Here is a 12,534-nt window from a genome sequence, read left to right as displayed (position 1 = left end):
CTTCCCTTCCCTTCCCTTCCCTTTATTTTATTTTATTGGCTATATGGAGTCGCACAAACAAAAGGAGAGACACTTATGTATCTCTTTTGGTTGATATATATATTACTTTCTGATTAACTATTTTTATTATATTGATTGTTTATTTAATGCATTGTGTTACATATTACATCACAAATTCATGTAAGCTCTGACATTTCAACTGTATTTACCCAGTAACATTAATAGCATAGTGAGTATGGGCAGATGATGGCAACAGACAATTACAAATTAATTAATTACAGCTTTATTATATTACAGAAAGTAAGTTATATGGTTGCAGTATCTACAACCTTTGAAATTCAGGTCTGATACATACATTTCCATAATTATGTTGTTTATTTTTAATTCTGAGATATTTATGCCATGAATACTTTCAGTGAAATACATGTTTTTATCTGTGTAAATAACAGTCAATTACAAGTGTCATAAGTGTATCTTTGGTGCAGCTATATAGTAGCTTCAGTGTAGGTACAGACCAATTGCTACCATTATACCAGAGAATATATATTTTAAGAAATAATCCGTGTAGATTTTCCATCAAAATCAAATGTAGATTTTTCCTCAGCAGTGACAGAGCCCATCCTAGTCAGAGGGAGAAGGTCATTTTGGTAAAACTGACAGTAGCTGCACAGTAATAGTGTCTGATCTTTTCTGAAACAACCCACAATTTGTGAAAGCACAACACGAGCCCACATTTTATGACAATCTGCCCTTTTTGTAAAAAGATATCAGCTAGCAACAAGAAAGTCAATGATAATTGAAATAGAAAAAATGAGGTAGTATATTAAGAAGAACGGATGAGGATGAAATCTGTAAAACACAGGGATTTTTCTCAGTGGGTGGGTCACGAAGTTGCATAAGTGGAAGACCCTCATTTTTCAATTAGAGGAATCTTTGGTACTTTTCTACATTTTCTGCAATAAACACTGCAAGCTCAATCTGCAGGGATTGATTGAGTTACAGTATTCAGTGCATGTTTGTGCACTGCAGGCTGTACAACGCTGGATAGTGCTCTCCTTGATTGTAAAAGAGCCTATGAGGCCAAGTAAAGTTTTAAGCAATGATGTAATTCACGAAAAAACCTCATGGACTTGTACAAAAAAGAAATCCAGCTCAGAAATATTTTACAAAGAAGACAGAAATGTCAGAAGAAGTTCTTACAGCAGAGAATTAAAATAACCCCAACAGAAATGGCACCGTTCAAACTAGGACGATGCTCGGCTGGTATGTTGTGAAATAACTTCACTGAGGTTACAGGATCTTTAACTTTCTTTCACCAGCACAGCATGGCCTTTCTTTCATCTCCAGCTCTTTTCTTAATCATCTGCACCTAAACATGCCTCTATGCACCACCTGTTTGTTGCCAGGCTGTCCCAACACATTTTACAGGTACTTATTGAGAAATGTCCACCTTCTGCTTGAGAAAAATAAATGCTTAAATAACTATGTTTCAGAGCTGTCACTAAATGAGTCCCATCCTTGGTATCAGTCATACCTGTTTATCACCAATAAAAGGTCTTGGGAAGGGCATGGTACATTTATTATTCAAAGGCACACTACTCCTGTGTTCAAGTTACTTGGCATAAGATTTTTTTAAAGATTTAGAGGAAGATTTTAGAAGATTTTTTTTTAAAATCATGAAATCTCTTATTTTCTAGTCAGCTCCTCATTTAACGTATTAATAATGGGAATCAATATGATGAATGAGTATGCTGAGTTTATTCATTTTTTATTGCTTTAACTAACTAAAAACAAGCATTGGTATCAAAACAGAAAGATGCTCTCATCAAGAAGAAATTTGTGCTAACCTTATCATTCATCAGCAAAACCACATGCTGTGATACAATAGTTACCTTGGGCGCCTTGCAAACAAATTAAAATATGCTGAACTCAAACGTTTAAAACCAAACAGGATTACAGAAAAATGAACTGTCACATCACTTTATATTGAAATCTGATAGTGTTATAAAATCCTTAATAGCACTATAGATAACAATTTTACTAGAGACCAACAGAGGTAAGATATTTTTTAAAACTATGTAAGAGTGAAGTCTTACTGTTGTCTTTCAAATGCTTGGCAGACTTAACAGCACAAGGTTTCCATCTATGCCGAGTCATTGGTCCATTAATTTAAAGAAGTCAAGATATCAGTCATAGTTTTCAGTAGTTACTGCCAGAAGAAACAATTCAATTAAAAACTCATGATCTGAACTACAGTCATTTGTTATAACAGACTGCTCATGAGGAAACCCCAAATCTCAGCATTTGGAAAACACAACCAACAGCTACAGGTGCATGAAATAAACATTTTACCCCAACAGCTAAGCATTGCCCATCACATCCCTAGGTTCGTTCATTGTCCAGAAGACAAAGCACAAAGCCATAAAGGTAAGGTAGTCTAAGTGTGAGCAGTTCCTCTCAGGAAATGGGTGTTACGTCAAGCAGTATACACAAGAGTGTGAAAGCTAAGGTGAGAACAAAAGGGCTGGAGATACATCACTTTAGTAACAACAGAAGTTTCAGCATTTGCAGAAGCTGTGAGGGCTGAGTTTATCAAAGGTGCATGAACTGAAAACATTGCAGTAGCAAACTGAGTTTCAGAGTAAATGCTTTGAATTAATTTCCCTTGATTAGCTGAAGAGTTTCATGTACTGCATCTATGTGTGTGTGTGTGCATGAGCTCTCTTCTGCAAGCAAGGCTTTCCTCTTCTTGTCTGTTCGAGAAGCAGTAAAATCTGACCGTAGTTCTGATTCTCATGAATGGCACTGCACAAGTAGTATTGCTTTCTCTATCTGCCATCCCAGTTACACAAAATCTGTTTCCAAAATGCCAATTTCCCCTGCAATGTAAGTGTATGCTATTTTCCTCTTTTCACAGCTCCAAACTTAATTCTCCTCTGACTTCAAAAGTTTGGGCTATTAACAATTGTCTCCATGTGACTATTTCTTTCATTACTGTGTCTAATTGGTTTTTGAACTTATTTACGTTTCTGTTATTAACATCATGTGGCAATGAGTTCCAGAGTTTACTTCTGCATTGAAATTTACTTTGGGTTGTGTTTTTTTTTCCCCTGCCCTACCTCATAATTTCATGCTGCTGCCATAATCCCTCTCTATTAATTTTCTCTCTGCATTCAGGTTTTTACTCTTTTTTTTCCCTGAGTCACCTCTTTTTCAGGTTGAATAGTTTCTGGTCTATTTAATCTTTCCTCTTAGAGAAGCCAAATTTTAACCCATGATGCACTATGAAGATACAGCCCAAAAATACCGAAGACAGTCCATATACACATATACTTCAGGCAGCAGTATTAGGTCACAACTAAGCCCATAAAATAACACACGAGTTCTTAGAAAAAAACCATGAACAAGAACAAAAACCCCTCAATGACAAAAACCACAAAACAAACAAGCAAAAATGCCCACCAGCTCTAGAGGTGTCCAGAAAAACTATTGTAACCTCTGAGATAGAACAGAAGAAAGAGAAGCTCTTACAGCAAGTAAGAAAATAGGCTGCTAAATCTGTTTACCAAAAAAAACCAAACATGTGTTCATAATACACATTAATGTTTGGTTCCTTTTCTTTTTTTAAAGGAAAGAAAGTCTCAACAGCATCTAGAACATTCAGAGTAAAGAAGGAGAAACAACATTTGTTTAAAGTACAGAAAAATGTGGGAGTAAATATGAAACCAACAGCTGTCATAGTCTCTGAAAATGCTGTGAGAGATGTAGTGGCATAAACCAATCTGACAAAACTATGCTTTTCCAGACAGAAAGTCAAGCTGTTACATGATTACAAATGACTCTGGTGAAGAGGAGTACTCATTTGTCGGAGCAATCAGTGCTGGACATGGCACTACACCTTTGAAGTACATTTATTATGAGTCATCCATGCCAGTAGATACAGATCGCAAACCTTTTACTGCAATCTTTAAAGACAGCTTGGAGTGGCACTTTTTTCTGCTTTCAGAAACCCAAGCCAATGCTCTAGATACATATTTTTTGCTTTGGCATACACTGCATGGTATATTTATCTGTAAAATGCTTAACTGTTGCATGCACCTTTCCAACAGAAAAAAAAGCTGTATACATGGAATGAAAGTGAGACAAATGATTTCACAGTCCAGATACAGACAAAAGAGGCCATTTTCCTCCACAAGCTGCATATGACAATTCTGCAAGAGAATACAGCAGTGTATTCATGGGGAAGCCCAAACAAGGCTGAATGAGGATTTAATTTTCAGTATTATGGAGAATATTTTAAGAAAATTATGAGAGAGGGGAGTAGAGAGAGAAATATCAGTCTAAGGGTATTCATAAGTGCTGATTTCTAGAGAAGACTTCACAAGTTTCAGAGCAACCTACATAATTCCAACCCACCTATATCATTTTGTTCCAACCTTCATTACGTCTGCATGACTTTCTGCAGGGACAGATTGGAACTACAGTGAATCACAGATTTTGATTCCCATATTGTATCAGCCAGAGTAAATGCTATCACAAACAGAGGCTTAGACCACCCTGAAACACAGATCTGAATTACTTTTCATTTTGCAAGAGTATAAGCTAGAGTAACTACATTCTAGAGTAACTACACTGGCCAGATTTACACCAGTGCTAGTCACTAGGAGATTCTCCCCATCTACTCTACTCTGGTGGAACCTCATCTGGAGTACTGCATCTAACTATGGGGCCCCCAACATAAGAAGGACATAGGTCTGTTAGAGTGGATCCAGAGGAGGGCCACAAACATGAACTGGAGCACCTTTTCTATGAAAGGCTGAATGATGTGGGGTTATTCAGCCTGGAAAAGAGAAGGCTCTGGGGAGACCTTATAGCATCTTCCAGTAAATAAAGGGGGCCTATAGAAAAGATGAGGAGCAACTTTTTATGGAGGCTGTAGTGATAGGACAAGGGGCAATGGTTGTAAACCGAAGGAGCGTAGGTTTAAACTAGATATTAGGAAGAAATTCTTTACTGTGAGGGTGGTGAGGCAGTGGCACAAGGTTGTCAAGAGAAGTTATGGACGCCCTATCCCTGGAAGTGTCCAAGGCCAGGTTGGATGGTACTTTGAGCAACCTGATCTAGTGGATGGTGTTCCCTGCCCATGGCAGGGGTGTCAGAACTAGTTGATCTTTAAATCCATTCCAACTCAAACCTTTCTATGATTCTATGAAAATAATGTTTGAGCCACTGTATGACTACAAGTAGGAATGGATGCTCACACCTAACAGATGGGAAACACAAATTTGAATAATGGGAACACATGTGGAAACTGCTGACAACTTTCAGAAAATCTCTATTATTATGGCAGACAGTTAGGACTGATTTATTCCGCTTGAAAAGAAATAATTACCTTTAGATTATTACTCATTTGTATCCCAAGGTAGCCTTCTTGCATGATCTATTGGCAAGCCAACTTATCTTGCACATCAAGGTAATTTTTTGCAAGGGCACAGTGTACCCATAGCAAAGAGTACTGACAAGGGCCTATGGTTTTGTAGCAAAGGACTTCAACAGTCTTCCCCATTGCACTGATTCCAGCGCATGATCTCAAGCCTTCATTTTCCACAGTCCACTGGAGTGTGGAAAAGGAGAAGATATAGTTAGAGGATACTTCAGAAAGGCCATGGGCAATAAAGAGGATCCTCATTTAGCCTCATTAATATACAGGACAAGAGCACTTTGGAGAATTATTATTTGCCTGCAGGACTCATAAGGTACTATAAACTGTAGATGAACTATTTTTGACAAAGAAGGGGTCAAGGTTATATCATTTCAAAGGCAGAAACAAAATTGCATTAGTACATGAATTCTTCTCTGCCTAAAAGGGGCACAAAACATCTGATCAAATTAAGTTTTTTTGATCCAGGTTCAAGCACTTAATAGGTTTCTCCCTAACAAGGTACTTTTTGTACATACCTACAATATCACAATTAATTTGACTTCCACCGTCTGAAGTCTGGGTTTTATCATAGATTCACAGAATGGTTTGGGTTGGAAAGGACTTCAAAGATCACCAGGTTCCACCCCTCTGCCATGGGCAGGATCACCTTCCACTAGAACAGATTCTTCCTGGTTCTTTTCCCAGAGATTAAAAAGGGGGAGACTATACAATAATTCATACTAGATCATAGGCAGATGCTGCTGTAGTCTCATTCTAAGTGTTCAAACACCGTATTTAAAAAGTGATGTTTTCCTAACAGTAGGGACAGAATTAGTTAATCCTTGTTCAGAGCTTAAACAACAACAACATTTGGGTTTAAAGCCAAAACAAACAACAGCAAAAAGCCATGTTCTAGATAGATCCATTTCTAAAAAAAAATTAAATAAATAAAAGTAAATAATGTACCAAACCGAAGGGTCTTGGAGATACCAGCGGCACCGAGCCCTGCCTGGCACGCAGCTTCCCCAAGGAGATCACCGCGAGGGGGCGCTGTCCGCCGCCGCATCCCGCAGCTCCCGCGGCTGAGACAGACACGGCTCAGCATCCCGACCCTCTGACAGCGTTCCGCCTTCTGCTCCTCGCCTTTCGCCCCCTCTGATACCACCAGCTCGTCAAATGTCGTGGTTAATGTCTGGGACTGATCAGATCAGATTTGATGATTTTTTTTTTTTGGGCGATGAACTGTGGTGAAAATTTAAAACTGGTAATTTAACAGGCTGAGGTTTCATAGTTTCAGGAGGAGTAAGAAACAGAGGGGGGAAAAGGGATCTGGCCGACAGGATGACCTTTAAAGAAGGTCTGTTGCACATGCACGGTACAAGCTTTTCGAGGAAATTTTGAGAGGGCTTTAAGGAGGGAATGAAATATTGCAACTCTTCACTGCCAGTTCCCACAGCTCAGAAAAATTTTCAACAGCTGATCGAGGCAAAAATGTTGCATTCTGTCATCAATAAAAAACACACAAGAGTGTACTGCTATTACATTCTACTAAAATTCTTTGCTTGCTCCAGAAATTCAGAGCCCCAAGCTTTTTGTTTTTAATCCAATGACTTTCGTGTACTCATTCACCGCTCACAGTACCCATTTAATCATTTGTTGAATGAGATCTTTTTCTTTCCCAAAATCTGTCCCAGAATAGTACAGTGTATGTCTCAAGAGACTTTAAAATGAAGTTTTGCTACCAAAGGGTCTTTTATGTCGATGGGTAACTGGAGCTGTCAGCCTCTTTTCCCAGACATTTTTCTCCTGCTCTGTGTGTGTACAAGCAAAAGAGAACAGAAAATGATCTTGGGCACCCTTGCGTGTCCTGGGATGAAACAATGCTATATTAGCCAGCACAAAATTACCAGGCTTACACCTTCAGCTCTTAGTATTACAAATCAAAAAGCGTATTTTAAAATTGTTAGCAATAGATCAAATGCAAAATACAAGACTGCATAATGCCCTTCCAGCTCCATCTCTTCCCACTCCTCTCCCTGCTAAATACATAAAGGGTGGGAGTGTTTGATCCCCAGTGCCTCAGAGCAGGAACAGGTTTTTCATCTTTACTGTAATGTGAATGATAATAATATTACATTTATTTTTCCAGGTATGTCTTTATCTTAAGGCTTGTTTTGGTTTTTTTTTTTTCTGAGTACTTCCAGAGCACTTCTCTCTTCAACACACTATGCAGTGAAAGATAAGTATTGTTTTCTGCATTTTACATGCTGGCAAATTGAAATGTGCTCTTTTCCACATAGCTTCAAAAAGTGGGTAGGAATCAGTAAGGTGCCACCAGCTGTCACCTTTCCATACACCCTGACTCTTCACCACCCTGCCTTCGCTGCCAGCAGGCACAGCAATTGCAGCCATGCTTGTAAGCTCTCAGCCAAAGAAATTAGGCCTGGGCTGCCCACTGGGTAATCAAAAACAGTTAGCAGCAGCCTGTGAAAATTCTAGTTTCCATGTCACTCATGGCAATCTTGAAAGTAAATGATAAGAGGACCCTATAGTTTCATGGAGAGTCCCAACCCCAAGGCAGGCTTATAGCTCTTCTCCTGGACTACTCACCCTCTAAGCCCAGAAGTTCTTGGGAGGAAAAAAGTCTACATCTGAAGAAGTAAACTATTAAGATCTGCTTCTGTATTACAAATACCCCTTACCTTGGCAAATGGAAGTGCTTGTTTGTTCAAAGACTATGAAATGTTGCATTTTGTGCAATCACCACTTAAGCAGAAGATGCGAATTCTTCTCATTTATCTTTAATGGGACATTAACTGGAAATATAATTACAAGGGAGAGCTAATTACCTGCAGGTTTGCCAAACTGCAGATGGAATCTACTCAACAGAATGAAATCTGAATGCTGAAGCTGATGCGAATGTAAGTGCAGTTTAGTGTGTGGAAAATTTGAATTGAAACTAAATGAAAAGAAGAACGAAATTTCCTGTAACTCCTGACACAGAACCTCAAATGATGCAGCCTTTGCTGCACCACTGTCCCAGCTGTCTCTCCCTCAGTCCTCAGATCTTCTATGCCCCTAAAAAATGAAATAACGACCACACTGGTTCAGGTCAAAATGTATCTTACACAGTATTTTTTTTTTCCGTTGTCCTAAGCAGACACCAAGGAAGAGCAAGGGCAGCGCAAGGTGATCTGCTACATCCACACTCTCAGCCTCTTACTTATTTTCAGCTCAGGGAGTTTCCTGAGTGTGACGTGGTTTGTCTATTAGTAACCTCCAAAAGGTCTCTTTTCCAAGTATTTATTCAGTCTCCCCTTGAACTGCTGATCTGCTTCCAGCCTTGTTCTGGCTCCTCTTGGTCTGAATGTATCCTGTCCCATTTCCTCTAATTGTGGCCCTGCAGGGAGTGGGGAGAGCAGAGTGAGGGGGGCCAAGATTTTTAAAATAAATTGTTTTCAAGTTCTTACTCCTGTGCTGCCCTTCCTAGCATGAGTTTGCAAGTCCAGCTGCAGAGCTCACACTGTGCTTCCTCTTACAGCATGACAGAAAATGCTGTGCGTGGCAGACAGCAGCCTCAGGAAAGCAGCAGCACACTGCGCCGGTAGGAATTAAATGCTTCAGACTGGATTCGGACCTCAGAAACTGGGTGTAAATCTGTAGTCACTCCCTGCAGTTTGAAAGCATTTTTCAGGATTTACTCAGTCATGGCTGCATTCAGCATCAGGCTTCTTGTTTTTCAAAATCATCTGGTTTCCAGGCCACAGCAGGGAATGTAACAGCAGGAGTGAAAGGAAAAATGAGTTATTTTATTAGTAAAATACATTCCTATTCTAACAGGTATTTCTGCAACATTTGGATTCCTTCAAGAATTTTGCCTTCTCACACACATACCCTCATACAAATGTGCACAGAGATGAGTGTATAAATATTTCAGCTTGCCCACTAGAAGCCAGCCTGTTTTGTCAGAAAGAAACTATTCTGCCCCATTTTTCACTTCCCTTTTTGTTCTTTATTCTCTGACATAATTTCAAAGCTCTGACAATGAATTCACTCACAGCTGTGTTAAACTGCACACCAGTGGTTAGCAAACCTGGCCAGGTCACAGGGGGTTTTGGCTTGTTGGCAACACTGAACAATGTCCTGTGGTGGAGCTGGATTTTTCCTCGTCAGAAAGGATGTTCACATCCTGGAGCTTCTGGCAAATTGGGAAGTGCCTACCCCGCAGAAAAAAATTCACTTCAAATTACAAGTACTTATCAAAACTATTAAAAGGAGTTTATTTGGTCTGTTTCTGTCTGTTGGCACTTTGCATTTTGAATTTTCTCAGTTCATTACAGGGAACAGAAAGTAAGGGGAGGAAATGCTTTCAAAGGCATTTGCTTCCCAGTATCAAAACGAATACGTAATACAATGTGCCCACTTCTGTCTCCTGCACCCCCAGCCCAAACCACCCTCCCTCCTGGCCACTGGAGCTGTGGGAGGTCTGAGAGCTCCTCCTGGGTTCTCTCTATGGCAAACAGCAGGTCCTGATCACTAGCTCACTTCAGAGCCAGACTGTAGATTCAAACCCTGATCTGCCTCAATATCAAGCTGTGAAGATGAGAATTAAATATCTTCCTCTGCTCGTAACTGTTTTCCAGCGCTTTTGTTACATCCACTCCCTTTCTAGGTTCTCTCCAGAGAGCTGGGTTTGTAGGACAGGCTTGGCACTCCAACAGTGTTCAGAGCTATGCCTCAGTGGCACTTATAAGGCCTTTTAAGCCCATTCAAAAAGAGACATGTGAGAAGAGAGGATCTGTACAAATCTCAACCCATTATTTCTTGGCTTACAGAAAAACAACTGAAAAGTCATCCTAATAAGCAGCGTGGCAAACAGTGATGGTGGCACTTTGCTCGTACACTAAGAAATATTGAGTAGCAGAATAAGGTTCATGTTCAGTCATTTTGCATTCTATTGTTTAAGTTAAGGACTGTAACACACATGTTCACACTAATGCATAATAAGGTAGTCCCCATAGGACACAGATGGATGTGCCATACCACAGGCTTCTTCCAACCAAGCACCACTGTGCCTTGCCTCCTGTATCTTCTTACAGCCTATATGGCAAGTATGTTTTCTTCCCTTGCTTGATTGTGATGGTATCTTGACACACATTTCTGTTGCTCCCAAAGGAACTAATCTGGAGACAGTAGTTGCTAATTTTCTATGTATCCCATTTATCAAAAAAAGCTATTAAAAAGATAAGCCAACACCTGTGGTTTACTTTTGTCAGACACAGAAAGGTCTGTGATAATGTCTTCTAAGGTAATCAAATATTTGGGTAATTTTTAGATCTTTAAGGCAGATTTTATTCTCAGTCAGACATCATGCTTGACAAATAGGTCTCCTTTCACTGCTTTTCTCTTTCTAATATGGGACAATTTCTTCACTATAGAATGGTACCTCAGGTATAATAATGGTTGATTTGCTTGAGTTAGAAATAGAAGCAGGATTTCATTAATTGCACTGAAGATTTTTTATCACATCTGTTCATTGAGTGTAGTAGCTCAAAAGCAGAGCATGACATTTCAGCCATGTTAAATATGCATTTTTGATAAAACAAAGATACCCTGAGAAAACCCTGGCTGATAGTGTCACTATTCTGGAGATGATGCTTATGACTGTGCAACCTTGAAAGTGGATGTTGCTTATCCCCAGTTCACCTTCATTCACATTCAGCATATGTCCAACTACATGAAATATTGTCTGAACTTTGTGAGTAGTCTCAGTGTACTAAATCAGGCCTTTTACACCACTTGTTTAATATTTTTCTGAGGTATGTGCTGAAGACATTCTAAATGGTAAGTATCTGCATTTCCTAACCAAAATAATGAAGCACATAATTTCCATGGTACATTTACAGAACCCAAGAAGATATCCACATTGATGGGTTTTAAGCACTGTTGCAGCTGACTAATGCATTAAACAGTTATTGGCAGGGATAGCCCTGTTCTATCCCATGTCCAGCCACAGACACAGCTGTTAAATTATGACTTGTCAGGGAAACCACATACATTTTCAGAGTGCTTTGCCACAATGACCACATGTGCACACCAGATAGAAATTCTTTGAGCAAATAAGTACTTGCTTGGTGGACCGTACTTCAAACTATTGACACAGATCAAAGAGCTGTGTAACTCTCATGAGTTTTCTCAATAGGACTGCTTTGGTTTCCTTAGTCCGCTGAATTGCCTTGGAAATTTAGAAAAGGTTTTACTTCTGCAGCCTAAAATTTCATCTCATTCAGTCTTTGAGCCAAGCTTAACTGTTCATTTGCTTTCCAGTTCAGCAGCCAGTTTTAAAAATATAATGCAGTCTTCTTTTGAGGTTTCATGCTCAATATTCAGACAGATGGGTTTTTTTTGGTGTGAATATTTTCCTTTCAGGAGGTAGAAACTGAGATGACCCTAAACAAGCTCACAGAAGATTTTAAAGAGATTATTGTTACATCAATCTTGAGTGCATCTTGAAAGGTAATATTTGCAGTACTATTACTTGCATAAGAAAGACAACTTTCTCACCCTTACTAACAGTAAGTAGTCCAAATATACAGACTAGACCCCCCCTCAACAGTATTAATAGAGTTTTATGTCCCACATGGCAGAGAAGCTTGAAAGCACATTGCAGGCTGGTCTCCCAGGTCTACCAACTTGGCTCTCATGCTTCAGCTGCAGGAGCAAAAAGGAGAGCATGTCTGATTGAACTGGCAGCGTTGACAGCTGCAGGACTTCTTTCCTTAGATGACATGACTGCAAGTTGCTAACCTATACTATTTCCTTTAAGTGGTTTGCAAAATGGTGGCAGGCAGGACAAGAATAATCTCGGCTCTCACCTGCAGTGGCAGGAGTTAGTCATTGCTGCCTCAGGAAACTGCCCAGTACAACCAGCTAGAAACATGAGGCTTAAGAAAGACTCACCACAGCCAGATGTGAGAAGACATTTCTCTCTCCAGAGCTGTCCTTTTCTGTGATTTCACCAAAACCAGAGATTGTAGAAGTACAGTGCTGAATAGGGGCATGGCATTGAGCAGATGAAAAGTGTTCCAGCTGTGGAGAGATGGAACTGCCTC

The 12,534-nt window shown here is 39.7% G+C and overlaps 1 protein-coding gene across 1 annotated transcript in view; it reads right to left on the bottom strand.

The window, feature by feature from the left end:
* The window catches only part of THEMIS (thymocyte selection associated), a 73,203-nt gene that overhangs the window by 9,629 nt on the left and 51,040 nt on the right, over positions 1 to 12,534 (bottom strand). The gene's annotated exons all lie outside the window — the stretch shown is intronic.

Source organism: Acanthisitta chloris, unplaced genomic scaffold (genome assembly GCF_000695815.1).
Source record: "Acanthisitta chloris isolate BGI_N310 unplaced genomic scaffold, ASM69581v1 scaffold1269, whole genome shotgun sequence".
Classification (NCBI taxonomy): Eukaryota; Metazoa; Chordata; class Aves; order Passeriformes; family Acanthisittidae; genus Acanthisitta; species Acanthisitta chloris.
The sequence above is the reverse complement of the archived record's forward strand: the minus strand, read 5'-3'. Positions and strand labels throughout refer to the sequence as shown.